The sequence below is a fragment of the Tachyglossus aculeatus genome, chromosome 9 (genome assembly GCF_015852505.1).
Source record: "Tachyglossus aculeatus isolate mTacAcu1 chromosome 9, mTacAcu1.pri, whole genome shotgun sequence".
In the NCBI taxonomy this organism is placed as follows: Eukaryota; Metazoa; Chordata; class Mammalia; order Monotremata; family Tachyglossidae; genus Tachyglossus; species Tachyglossus aculeatus.
In genome coordinates, this window is record NC_052074.1 from 31,758,053 (window position 1) to 31,771,694 (window position 13,642).

Below are 13,642 nucleotides of genomic sequence, written 5' to 3' on the forward strand. Positions count from 1 at the left end.
CCTCCTCACAAATGAGGATGAGATAATTCCGTGGTGGAGGCAAACATACAAACAGATATGGTACCCTAAATTTCCAATATTATACTACCTTTCCAAAGACAATTACAGACCTACATATGCAACTGTATTTCTTTGCCTCATAAAAGATTTCTGTGTCCTAAAAGGCCTTAGCTTTCTGACGTCATCCTAAAGCCCTATTCCTCCTACAACAAAAATACAATCTTTATTCTCCTCCATAATTTGACTGAATTTTTGTCATCTTATTCTCTGCTTATTACCTTATAAAATCTAGTTGTTATATGGTAGAATTCCTACTTCCTCCAAAGGGCTTTGTGGGAATAATGAGATTTAAACTGAATCCAATACCATTGCTGGTGTTGTGATCTACAACATTCAGACCCAAAATATTTGTACTATGCTTAATAGAGTTTTCCGTTAAAGTTTATTTTTTATTCAACCCATACATTCATTCCAGCGCTTTGAACAGTGCTCTGTACATAGTAGGCGCTTAACAAATGCCATTATTATTATTAATATTATTATTATTATTATTCCACTTATTTAACTGAGGTAAACATTAGTATTAGGTGAGGTGAAAAAGGAAATTCCTCCCTTCCCTTGATTTTTTTTTTTCTACTAGAATTGAAATTATTTTTCTTCACAAAGTCCTATTGTACATTTTCAATGATCAGACAATGCAAGACATGTAGGAAACAACTTTAGCTGTATTACTATTCTGACTGGTTCATGGGGAATGAAGTTTAGTAAATCAACTTATAGGTTGGCTCCTTTTAAAGAAGAAGGTTTCAGACTATATTAAATTAACAGGAAAATTGGTGTGGAGTTTTTGCTAACAAAACTATACTCAGTGAAGAACACAACTGAAATGGTCTCATTCAAAGACATTCATTTGAAATCCATAAATATTTTGTAAAGATGGAATGAATTGCTCGTATCTGAATAGGTGCCATTGTGAAAATTATTGCAATTCTTTTTTCTTTTGCCTCAAGCCTTATTTTATTTTATTTTTTACAAAATAACACTATATCATGTACCTGGTGCTTAGACTTTTAGGTTATGTCTGTGTTTTCCATAATTGGTTTAGATGAGGAAAGACAGCCACACTTATGATGCCTCATCTGTTTCACCAGTGGCTTCCCATATGTTTTAAGTAGGCATAGCATCTTGGCTCACACTTGGAATATTGTAAAGCAAATTGGTACTCTTTCTTCGGAGAAAATGGCAATAGATTGAATTGTGCTCTGCCAAGTTATTTGCTATAGAATTACCATCCTCCACTGGCACTTTTCTCGTATTACTTATGGAGGGTTATATTTTTGAATAGAAGTAGAAATAATCAGTTACCGGAGAGATCTGAATTTTCTTCGGAATTCTTTATCTGGGCTTTCTTTCCCCTGAATTGAGAATTGATGAGAAGGAGGCCATAATGGCCTTGAGGGGTTTGCTCTGAGCAGGTAGCTTGTAAGGAAAGTTTGAATGGGGAGTCTGTAATATGGAAAGTTCTTTCTGTGAGATTTAACTACTTCAGACATAAATGTAACTTTACATCTGATGCATCTATTGAAGTGCAGGAAAATAATTCAGTCCTACTGGAAGCTTGTGAGACGTATTTTTTTTTCTAATAACAAGTTATGGATTTGGGAAGGTGTTTTATTATCACAAAGGTGCAAAGAGGATTGATATCTTTCTCCTTTACAATAGCACAGAGGGCAACAAGCAAATTTTTATGATATACTGATCTTAGCTTAGAGAATAAGAAAATCTTGTAAGAACAAAGTCATGGTGCAAATGTGAGACCACATTCTAGAATAATTAATAAAGGAGCATTTTGGGCTATCTCTTAGAGATGGAGTATCTGCAATGAACCCTTTACTAAACATGACACCACGTTAACTAAAGTTACGTGGTAAAATTAATGAAATGTGAACATTCCCTACAATTGGCACTTTTAGGCATAAGGGATAGATCTTAATGAAATCCTCAACAGAGACAACAAAACTAAAAATGAGTTAAATGGTTGACAGTGATTGTAATTTTTTTGTATGATGAAACTCCATTTTCCGCTTGCAAAATTGAAATCAAAATAGGACCATAAAGCCCATCTTCAGAGTGTATTTTATTTCATTTTTTAGAATATTATGTATTCAAAGTACTTTGAGGAAATGTTTGCATGAAAGCTATGTGTGAGCTGACATCAGCATTGGATATATACATATACATATTTGTATGTCCATAGACATATACAGACTCACATACTGGGGTGTGTGTACACATATGTAGTCTACACATATGTATAGGTGGTATATGTGTGCACCACACACACATACTACTTACACCACATATACTTATATTCATTCAATTGCATTTATTGAGCGCTAACTGTGTGCAGAGCACAGGCAGTGTGGCTCAGTGGAAAGGGCCTGGGCTTTGGAGTCAGTGGTCATTGGTTCAAATTCCGGCTCCGCCAATTGTCAGCTGTGTGACTTTGGGCAAGTCACTTAACTTCTCTGTGCCTCAGTTACCTCATCTGTAAAATGGGGATTGACTGTGAGCCCCCCGTGGGACAACCTGATCACCTTGTATCCCCCCCCCCCCAGTGCTTAGAGCAGTGCTTTGCACATAAGCACTTAATAAATGCCATCATTATTGTTATATTACTAAGCCCTTATATGCATTCTGTGCTATATATTCTATGATAAAAGCAGCATGACTTAGTGGAAAGAGCCTGGGCTTGGGAGTCAGAGGTTGTGAGTTCTAATTCTGCCTCTGCCACTTGTCAGCTGTGTGACTTTGGGCATTTCACTTAACTTCTCTTTGCCTCAGTTACCTCAACTGTAAAATGGGGATGAAGCCTGTGAGCCTCACATAGGACACCCTTATTACATTGTATCTGCCCCAGCACTTAGAACAGTGCTTAGCACATAGCAAGCACTTAACAAATGCCGTTATTATGACCACCCAAATATTCTAACCTGCTTGTTACACTCAACAACCCTAGTAGCCTGCCTCTGCACTTCTAGCCTTTTTGCTTTCGTTCTCCAAAATAGTCCTGATTAGAACCATCTCTATGCATACTAACATCATCATCAATGGCAATTATTGAGAACTTACCGTATACAGAGGACAGTACTAAGTGCTTGGCACAGTACAATACAGGTAAATGGGTAGAAACGTTTCCTGTCCAGAATGAGTTTACAGTCTAATCCATGTTGGTAAGTAGTTTTGATTTTTGTCTTACGCTGTCAAGTCAACTCTGACCCATGGTGACTTCATGGGCACATCTCTGGGAACGCTCCACCTCCATCTGCAATCGTTCTGGTAGTGTATCCTAGAGTTTTCTTGGTAAAAATATGGAAGTGGTTTACCATTGCCTCCTTCCACAACTAATACAACTAATTGATTCCAGTTTTAATCCAATAATTGAAAGTGCCTCTCCATTGGCACTTGACCCAGTATTTATTAGCCAGAGGCCCTCTCTTCTGATAGACCTTGAACAGAGAGTTTCAACATTAAAATAGCTTCACATGCCTTTATAAATTGTAAAGGCAAATACCCGTAGGTATGGTACTGGATTAGGATGAAGAACCTTTATAGATCTACACATAACTTCAATATTTCAATGCAAATCTGAATTGTCAATTAAAATCTCAGCTCTTAGCAATGGCCAAAGGCTTCTAAATCCTTATTGACTGCTTTGGTATGTAAGCATTTTCATATCTAAAATTTGTCCTTTTTTCCTCATGACTTCCCTTTCAACCATTCTAAGATTTTCAGCTTTTTTTTTTTTTTCCTGGACTATAAGTCATTTTCTAGTCCTTGATCCGTGCGCTTACCTGAGGGATTCTTTCATCAGCTGGTATTAAGTTTTACTCAAGACACTGCTCTGTGAGCTCCACAAAGCGTGTTATTAAAAAGTCTGTGTCTGCTCAAGGCTGGAGAATTTTCTCTCCAGCCAATTCTGATTTTTTTTTTTTTTTTTGCTGAATCTACGTTGGAAAAACCTAATGTTTAGCCAAGTGAATTTAATTGGGTATTGCATGGGGCAGAAAATGGTCTTTTGGGGTGACCTACCTCAAGTTTAACTGTTTGGTTGGAATGCGGTATTTCAGACTTTTCAGCCCTCCTCTTGGCTCCAGTCTACTGCTATTTCTTGGTGAAACTGAACAGTGAATTGTAAAGGAGGAGGGGGTTAGAGGAGGTACAAAATCCCCAGAACTCCCAGAGAGCAACTACCATTAAGGCAGCAGGAAGCAGGAAGGTGCCCTTATCTGGAAAATAACCCATGTACTCCAGTCTGAACTAAATAGTGATGATAATGCATGGATCAAATCCGTGTAACTGTAGAGGACTAACTTATGTGATGTCAAGTTGGGCTGTTAAGAATCAAGATTCTTGAAGCGTGTTTTCTCCTTGTTCTGAGACCTCTTCCTTTACAGATGTAGCCAGTGATTATTTTGTGAATAACAATCTTCTGAAGGTGGTGTTTTATTAAACCTAGACGTTTAACTCTGGGATGGAGTCTGTGTCCACTCTGATCATCTTGTAGCTACCCCAGTGCTCAGCACATAGTAAGCACTTAATGTCATAATTATCATAAAATAGTAGGCTGAGCCCCTCTCAGGGTCGCACGTGGAGAGTTTCCAGTACTCTACCAGTCTCGGCTGTGGGAGGGAGAATCAAGCAGAGGCCTACCCATTCCATTCCTAGCTTGGGCAGTGACTAGAGAGTGGAAGGCGATCTGCTACAAGTCAAAACTCACCTATGCTGGGCAGCAGCGCTAAGGGAGAGAGTCGAGGATGGAGACTCAAGTTTACTGCACGGAAGGCGGCAAAATTCCTTATTTTCACCAAGAAAACTCCATGGATGCACTACCAGAATGATTGCAGATGGAGAGAGGGGTGTTCTGGGAGAGATGTGTCCGTGATGTTGCTATGGGTTGGAAATGACTCACAGCATGAGACAAGCAGGCTGGGAAACTGAAGAAGAATGAATATTAATGAATTTACAGTGGCCTTTCAGAGTGTGTTTTTATCCTCCAGTTGCATTTTTATCTTAACCTGGGAGAAGCAACAGGGCATAGTGAATAGAGCATGGGCACAGGAGTCGAAAGGTCATGGGTTCTAATCCTGGCTCTATCACTTGTCTCCTGGGTGACCTTGGGCATGTCACTAAACTTCTCTGTGCTTCAGTTACCTCATCTGTAAAATGGGGTTTGAGACTGTGAGCCCCACTTGGGGCAGGAACTGTGTCCAATCGATTTGCTTGCATTCACCCCAGCACTTAGTACAATGCCTGGCACATAGGAAGTGCTTAACAAATACCATAATTATTATTCTTATTAACCACCCTGCTACATCATTTGCTAGCAATTGTAATCAGAGTGGAATGATAGTACAACCCTTCTGATTCCCAGTCCAGTGTCCCAGGTATTGTTCTACCTTCTAAGATTTTGCACAAACCATTTTTCAATACCAGACCAGCCTGTCTTGCATTTATCTTTTCTTGGTTTTCTTGAATTTCACCATTTTTTATCCTTGGTCATTTTTTTTCCAGATTTTGAAATCATGGAGCTACTCAGAAAGTTCTGTTGAAAAGATAGAGGCTATAGCAGCAAAGAACATTTAGGAAATAGCAATTAACAGATCTATATCCATACCCATCTTTAGGCCACCTCTTTTCAGGTATAATAATGATGGCATTGTGAAGTGCTTCCTATTGCTTCTGGTATATTCGCCAAAGTGCTTAGGCCAGTGCTCTGCACACTATAGGGGCTCAGTGAATACCATTACTGCTAGTGACAATCATAATATTAAGCATGGTATCTTGTAAACCCTGGAGTAGTTTCAAGATGATCAGGTTGGACACATTTTCCAGATGAGGAAACCAAAGCACAGAGAAGTTAAGTGACTCGATGAAGGTCACACAGTGGGCATGTGGTAGAGCCAGGATTAGAACTCAGGCCCTTTGACTCTGGGCATTTTATTAGATTGGTTAATTTTAGCCCAGCATAAATTGGGAAAGGTGATTTTCATCATAATTCTGTGTAGGTCATCAGGATTTTGAAGCTGAGTGGGGTTCCAATAATGGACCATTTATTTGCTAACGATGGGTGTATCCTCATGTTCCAGTCCCCATGAATGTTCCCTGGCTACAGAAAAGAGGGCTTACTCATGTGTAACTTTGGCAAACAAAGAAACATCTAAATGGAAAATGTGATTAGAATAAGCACGTTCACCTGGTCTGCCCAGAACTGGCTACATTTGAGGAGCATTTAATGAGTATATTATTCATTTCCTTTGTTGCTATGCATTCCTTCTTCTGAAAGAGACAATCATTCATTTCGTGAGTTCACACCTGTGCTATTGAGGCGTCTTTAGAATTCTGGAATTGCTTTCCTCTCCACAGCTTCTCTAAGTACATGCCCTAGCCTCTTTATATTAAACTAATAATATGAGAGAATGGGGTTCTTCCTCCATCTTAACTGTGTTTGAAATAAAAATGGTTCAGTGATGTCCAATGTTCCCAAAGCCCAGAATTTAAAAGGAAGAAATCAAAATATCTCCGTGGACCTGCAGCTCTTCATCGGTTGAACACACCTGCCTGGAATTCTGTTCCATCACGTTAGCTCACTCATAATTCCGAAAAATTTAATCAATCAATCGTATTGAGCGCTTACTGTGTGCAGAGCACTGTACTAAGCGCTTGGGAAGTACAAGTTGGCAACATAGGCGATATAAGGAGCATGATCCTAACCCTTAAGATTCTAGACGTCTCTTTTAGACATGCTGCCCTCTAAGAAGCAGCATGGTGGAGTGAACACAGCACAGGCATGGGAGTCAGAAGGTCATGGGTTCTAATCCCGGCTCTGCCGCTTGCTTGCTGTGAGACCTTGGGTAAGTCACTTAGCTTCTCAGTGCCTCAGTAACTTCATCTGTGAAATGGGGATTGAGACTGTGAGTCCCACGTGGGACAAGGGACTGTGTCTGATCTGATCTATTTGTAACCGCCCCAGCGTGCCTGGCACATAGTAAATGCTTAACAAATATCATAATTATCGTATTATTATTATCGTTCATTCTGACTGGAAAAAACAGCAATAAGTACATCCAGCTGTGAGCCCAGACATTTAAATAAACTACAGATAGGAGAAATAGACCATCCAGATATAATAATGGCATTTATTAAGTGCTTACTATGTGCCAAGTACTAAGCACTGGAGTAGATACAAGGTAATCAGGTTGTCCCACATGGGGCTCACAGTCTTAATCCCCATTTTACAAATGAGGGAACTGAGGCACAGTGAAGTGACTTGTCCAAGGTCACGCAGCAGACAAGTGGTAGAGCTGGGATTAGAATCCATAACCTCCAACTCCCAAGCCCATGCTCTTTCCACTAAGCTTTGTCCAGTGACCTTAGGGAAAGTTAATGGAAGAGCCAGTATTAGGTCCCAGGGCTCTTGAGTCCCAGCCCTCATCAATCAATCAATCATATTTATTGAGTGCTTACTTTGTGCAGAGCACTGTACTCAGCACTTGGGAGAGTACAACAGTGCTCAGCACATAATAAGCGCTTAACAAATACCACCATCGTTATTCTTATTACAGTACAACAGAATTAGCAGACATGTTCCCTGTCCTTAATAAACGTACAGTCTAGAAGGGGAAACAGATATCAATTCGAATGAGTAATTTATAATATGTAATTTAAAGATGTGTACATAACGGGGAAGCAGCATGGCTCAGTGGAAAGAGCACGGGCTTTGGAGTCAGAGGTCATGGGTTCAAATCTTGGCTCTGCCAACTGTCAGCTGTGTGACTTTGGGCAAGTCACTTAACTTCTCTAGGCCTCAGTTACCTCATCTGTAAAATGGGGATTAAGACTGTGAGCCCCACGTGGGACAACCTGATCACCTTGTAACCTCTCCAAAGCTTAGAATGGTGCTTTGCACATAGTAAGTGCTTAATAAATGCTATCATTCGTATTATTATTATTAGAACAGTGCTTTGCACATAATAAGTGCTTAACAAATACCATTATAAAAAAAAAGTGGGCATAGGGTGAATATCATTCATTCAATCATATTTATTTAACACTTGCTGTGTGCAGAGCACTGTATTAAGTGCTCGGGAAAATGCAATACGGCAATAAAGAGAGACAATCCCTGCCCACAACGAGCTCACAGTTTATCCAAAGATTACAGATTGAAGTGCATAGATGATCAGAAGGGAGATGCAGACAAGGAAAAGAGGGATTAGTCGGGGAAGGCCTAACTTGGAGGAGATGTGACCTTGATAATGTCTTGAAGAAGACGGAATGGTGGTCAGCTGTATATGGAGGAGGCTGAGGGGATGGCGTGGGAAGGGGTTGGCAGTGAGATCGATGAGATCAGGGTACAGTGAATAGGTTAATCCCTATTATATTTTTGAGGAAACTGAGGCACCCACACACATACACTCCCACATTTGATGTGTGATGATTCCTCTGGACAATACTTATTGCATTTATTAAGCACTTAGGAGATATTTTCTGGAGTAAGTAGAAAATTATATTGGACAAAGTCTTGGTTCCATATTGGCTGACAGTTTAAGGGGAAGGGAGAACCGTTATTTGATCCCCATTTTACAGATGAGAAAACTAAGGCGCAGAGAAGTTATATGCCTGAGGTCACAGCAGACAAGTGGCAGAGCCAGGATTAGAATGCAGGTCTCCTGACTCCCCATCATTCATTCATTCATTCAATTGTATATATTAAGTGCTTTGTGCAGAACCCTGTATTAAGTGCTTGGGCAAAGTACAGTACAACAATAAACAGTGACATTCCCTGCCCACAACAAGCTCACAGTCCCTGTTTAATCCTCATTTTACCGGTGAGAAAACCAAAGCGCACACTCTGTCTCTCTCTGAATGACAGTTTTCCCCAGCCAATTAATCAATCGTACAGTTTGTTTTTTGCAAAGCCCTGCTCGTCTTCCCATTTCTTATAAACTTCCAGTGGTTTCCCATCCATCTCCTCCTCCCCCTCCTACCATAATTCACAGATCTCTTACTATAGCCCAGCCTGCAAATTTAGCTCTGCCAAGCCAACCTATTCGATTTTCTTCAATCTAGTCTCTCTTGCCACAAATATCTTGCTTATATCCTCCCTCTGGCCTGAAACTCCCTCTCCTTTCATATTTAAAAGACCACCACTCTCCCCATATCCAAATCCTACCTCCTCCGAGAAGTCTTCCCTGATTAATCTCTCACCCATCCTTTTCACCTTCCCTTCTGGGTCGCCTAAACCCTTGGCTCTGTACCCCTTATGCACTTTGATGCTCACCCCACCCCCAGGCTCACAGCCCTCGTGTACATATCCTTATACTTTGCCACTTCACCTGTCTGCAGTCTGTTTTAATATCTGTCTCCCCCAGTAGATGGTAAGCTTCTTCAGGGCAAGAATCCTGTCTCCCAACCCTGTGGTATTCTCCCAGGCACTTAGTAGTGCAGTAAGCATTCATTGAATACCATGGATTGATTAATAACTGCTTGGGAGCAGTTAGGAGACACAATGCCCTTCCTCAAGGAGTGGGGGAGACAGACTAAAATAAACCACAATTTGGAGGAAACAGAATTTAGAGGTCTGTACAAAGTGATAGGGGTTCATGGGGAAAGGTTCTTCCTTCTGGAGCTATTTTACGCCTGGAGACCCCTCTTCCCCTCCCACTGGAGGTCTCCGGCCAACCTAGAACCACCACGGATGCACTCCGTGATTCTGCTGAGGCTCTAACAAGGTACAAACAACGACAGCGACAACCAGAAATCAATATAAAAAGACGAAGGCAAGAACGAACACCACAGAAGCTAAGGCTTCATGCTCCTCTCCACTAGGCAGGGTTGTGCAGAGTACAAGGTTCTAATAGCCAGTAACACCCTAACTCCACGGGCCTGGAAATCAGCGGGTTATGGGTTCTAATTCTGACTTTGCCGCTTGTCTCCTGTGTGACCCTGGGCAAGTCACTTCACATCTCAGTTCCCTGGCCTATAAAAAGGGGATTAAGACTGTGAGCCCCACGTAGGACAGGGATTGTCCAACCTGATTTGTCTCCACCCCAGCGCTTAGTATAGTGTCTGACACATAGTAAGCACTTAACAAATACCATAATAATTATTATCTATTATTTTTCTAAATACCATATAGAAAAGTGGTCATTTTTTTCCCAATCAAATTTTTTTTATAACTTTGACTGAGAAAGTTGACAAAAAGATACACATCTCTTAGTTCAAAAGGAACCTACCAATTAATGGCAAACCAACTCAGCAGTCCTTTAACCTACCCCTATGAAACAGTCAATTCAGTCATATTTATTGAGTTATTCCTGTGTGCAGGGCACTGCACTAAGCTCTTGGGTTGAGTACATTCCCTGCCCACAGTGAGCTTACGTTCCAAAGGACTAACTTACACACACACACACCCCACCCCACCCCACCCACCAGGAATGACTACTTAGGCCAAAACTGTTACTGTAAAAAAAAAAAAAGCATTATTTTTTCTTTAGCCTCAATTGTCCAAGTTCACATTGAACCCGCCAAAATCACTGAGTCATTCTTCAGTTCAATCCTTTACTTCTTTAGAAGCAGAGATTCTTTAGGCGGAGAGAGAGAACTTTCTTTTCTTTTTCATATTACAAAAGTCAACTATTTACAGCCAGCTTATAATAAAATATTTATATAATGAATAATTTTTACAATTGCAATTTTATTCTCTCCTTTTCCCCTCCAAAGCTTTTTTTCATGATCTCATGCTCACTTTCAGACATTCCCCTGAGATTCTCCACCATTTCAACTCTCCTCAAACTACCAGATAGCCCCTCTACTGCATTGTCTGATCATCCATTCCAAAACTGACAGTTTGGGGTTATATTCAATTGTATTTATTGAGCTCTTACTGTGTGCAGAGCACTGTACTAAGCTCTTGATATCCATTTGGTTGAAAGTTAGAAATGTTTCCATCTTATTAAATCTGCCTATCACAATGAGGACTTGAGAGTAAATAAATTTATCTGAGATCCCTTTTCCATCAAATTTGGTGTATACCCTGCCATAAATACAGATTTGTAAAGTACAGACTTGCATAGTAAAAGTACTCAGAAAACTAAAATATATTTGAAGATGTTTTTCTTTCTTTGACTATATAATTGTTTGTCTTCTGCCACCAAAGGGAATGAAATGCGTCCTGGAGTTCAGAGAGATTCCCAGCTGTGAAGATGATTTGATCAATTTGGCTTGAGTCAGGAAAGATAATGCTATTTCTGGGAAATATTATTTTCATTTTTGGTCGCTGCTTGAACAGAAATGGAGGAAAAAAAAAATTAAATCCAGCCAGGGGAGCAGTGAGAAGCTAGCCAGGATGCTAACCATCAGGTGCTAAAGGATGGCATGGAAGCTGGCCATCAGGAGATCAATGCTGCATTAGCGGCAAAGAGGTTGAGTCAGATAGAGATGAAAGATGATCGTACAGCAAAGATCCAATACAGTTGTGAAAAATAAGACTGCACTGTAGAAGGAAGATGAACCCTGAACCTTTTAGACACAAAAACAAATAGTGATTACCTAATATCTGCCCCCTCCAACACACAAATATATTGATTGATTGGGCAGGTGAGAAGAAATAGGCTTCTGGTGGGGGATATTTGAAGTCAATACTAAATGGTTTTATTTGATGTGAAAAGAAATGGGTGACCATTGAAATAGTAATACTAATTGTAGTATTTGTTGAGCATTTAATTCTATTCTGACGATTCTGACACTTGTCTACATGTTTTGTTTTGTTGTCTGTCTCTCCCCTCTAGACTGTGAGCCTGTTGTTGGGTAGGGACCGTCTCTATGTGTTGCCAACTTGTACTTCCCAAGCGCTTAGAACAGTGCTCCGCACACAGTAAGCGCTCAATAAATATAATTGAATGAATGAATGAATGAATTAGCTTGTATCTACCCCAGAGTTTGGTACAGTGCCTGGCACATACCAGGCGCTTAACAGATACCATAAAAACTTAGGAGCCCAGCAAGGATCTACTTTTAAATGCAAGAAGTTTGGCAAGATTTATCAGTTTTTTTATAGGTCATTCCAGCTACTCCCATAAACAGGAATTCATTTATTCATTCAATCATATTTATTAAGTGCTTACTGTATGCAGAACACTGGACTAAGTGCTTGGGCCAATATAATACAACAATAAACAGAAACATTCCCTGTCCACAATCTCACACTCAGTATCACCATCTTCAAAAGCACAGGATAGCTAGATGATAGCAACTAACAACACTAATAGTATTTTATTTATACTATGTATTTGTACACTTACTATGTACTAAGCACTGGGATAGATACAAGATGAGCAGGTCAGCATGTTCTACTACTCTAACAGCTTGTAGTTTGGGGTAGAGGCAGATGCTGTGAACTTAGAATGGTGTGAAGATGGGACGTGGGAGTGGTGAAATAATAACAAAATGTCTTTGAAATCAAATAAATTCCCAGGTTTGTCCCATTTCCATGAGGTTGTAGGTCAGGGAGATTGAAAGCAGATCTTTGAGGTGGCAGAGCTTGCCATATCATCTGTAGATATATGGCTTTCACTCTCTCTGTCATTGCTTCCTTTGGCTTCTCTCTCTCTTTTCCTGTCTGTTTCTCATTCCTATATAACAATCCAACAATTATTGAGCACTTACTTGGTGCAGAGTACTGAACTAAGTGTTTGGAAGAGTACAATAGGAGGCAAGATCCCTGCCATGAAGGAGTTCACAATTTTCAGGGGGAGACAGGCATTAAATCACTTACAAATAGGAGAAAGAAATATTCAAATAGCCTAAATAAAAAATATAACCAAAAAGTGTAGTGAGAAGTAGTGAGTGCTAAAGTGCTGAAATGATGGTAGGGCAAATATGACCTAGGAAGAAAAATTAAAAAAAAAACTTTATTGGGGAAAGCCTCCTAGAAGAAATGAGATTTCAGAAGGAATTGAAAAATGGGTAAAAATGTGATATGGAGAATTTGAAGAGGGAAAGGGTTCCAGGTAGAAGTCAGGGTGTGAGCTCTGGATTGGAGGCAGAATAACTGAGTATGAGCCACAGTGAGATTAGCCACTGTGAATAGTTGGGTTTAGGAGAAATAAAGAGTGTGAGCTAGGGTCTAGTGGGAGGAGAGAGTGGAGAGGTAAGAAGGAGTGGGAGGATGGAATGCCTTCAAGTCACCAGTCAGAAGTTCCTGTTTGACGTGAAGATGGATCAGTAACCACTGGAGGTCTTTGACTGGAAAGATTTGTGAGGGATGATGTTTCAGTAGATTAATCTGAGTAGAAAGTATAAACAGGAGAGTGGAGAGGCTGAAGGCCAAGAGGCCACTGAAGAGGCTGATAAAGTAATCAAGTCACGTTCTAATGAACAGCCTGGACCTTCCTTTGGAAGGAGAGGAAAGACGGGAAGGAGAGACAATGTTGTGGAGCTAAACCTGATAGGATTTTACGATAGACTGGATGTGAATATTGAAATAGTGGGAAGAATCAAGGATAATGCCAGGGCAGGAGATTTATTTTGGGAAAGTTAGGTGGAGGAGAGGATTGGGAAGGGAAAATGAGGACTTCAATTC

The 13,642-nt window shown here is 40.3% G+C and overlaps 1 non-coding gene across 1 annotated transcript; it reads left to right on the top strand.

Moving 5' to 3' along the window:
* Positions 1 to 4,632: 4,632 nt before the first annotated feature.
* LOC119932627 lies at positions 4,633 to 4,770 on the top strand. The gene has a single exon (XR_005452372.1). It is a non-coding gene; the product is annotated as a small nucleolar RNA SNORA7 (small nucleolar RNA).
* The last annotated feature ends 8,872 nt before the right edge of the window (positions 4,771 to 13,642 follow it).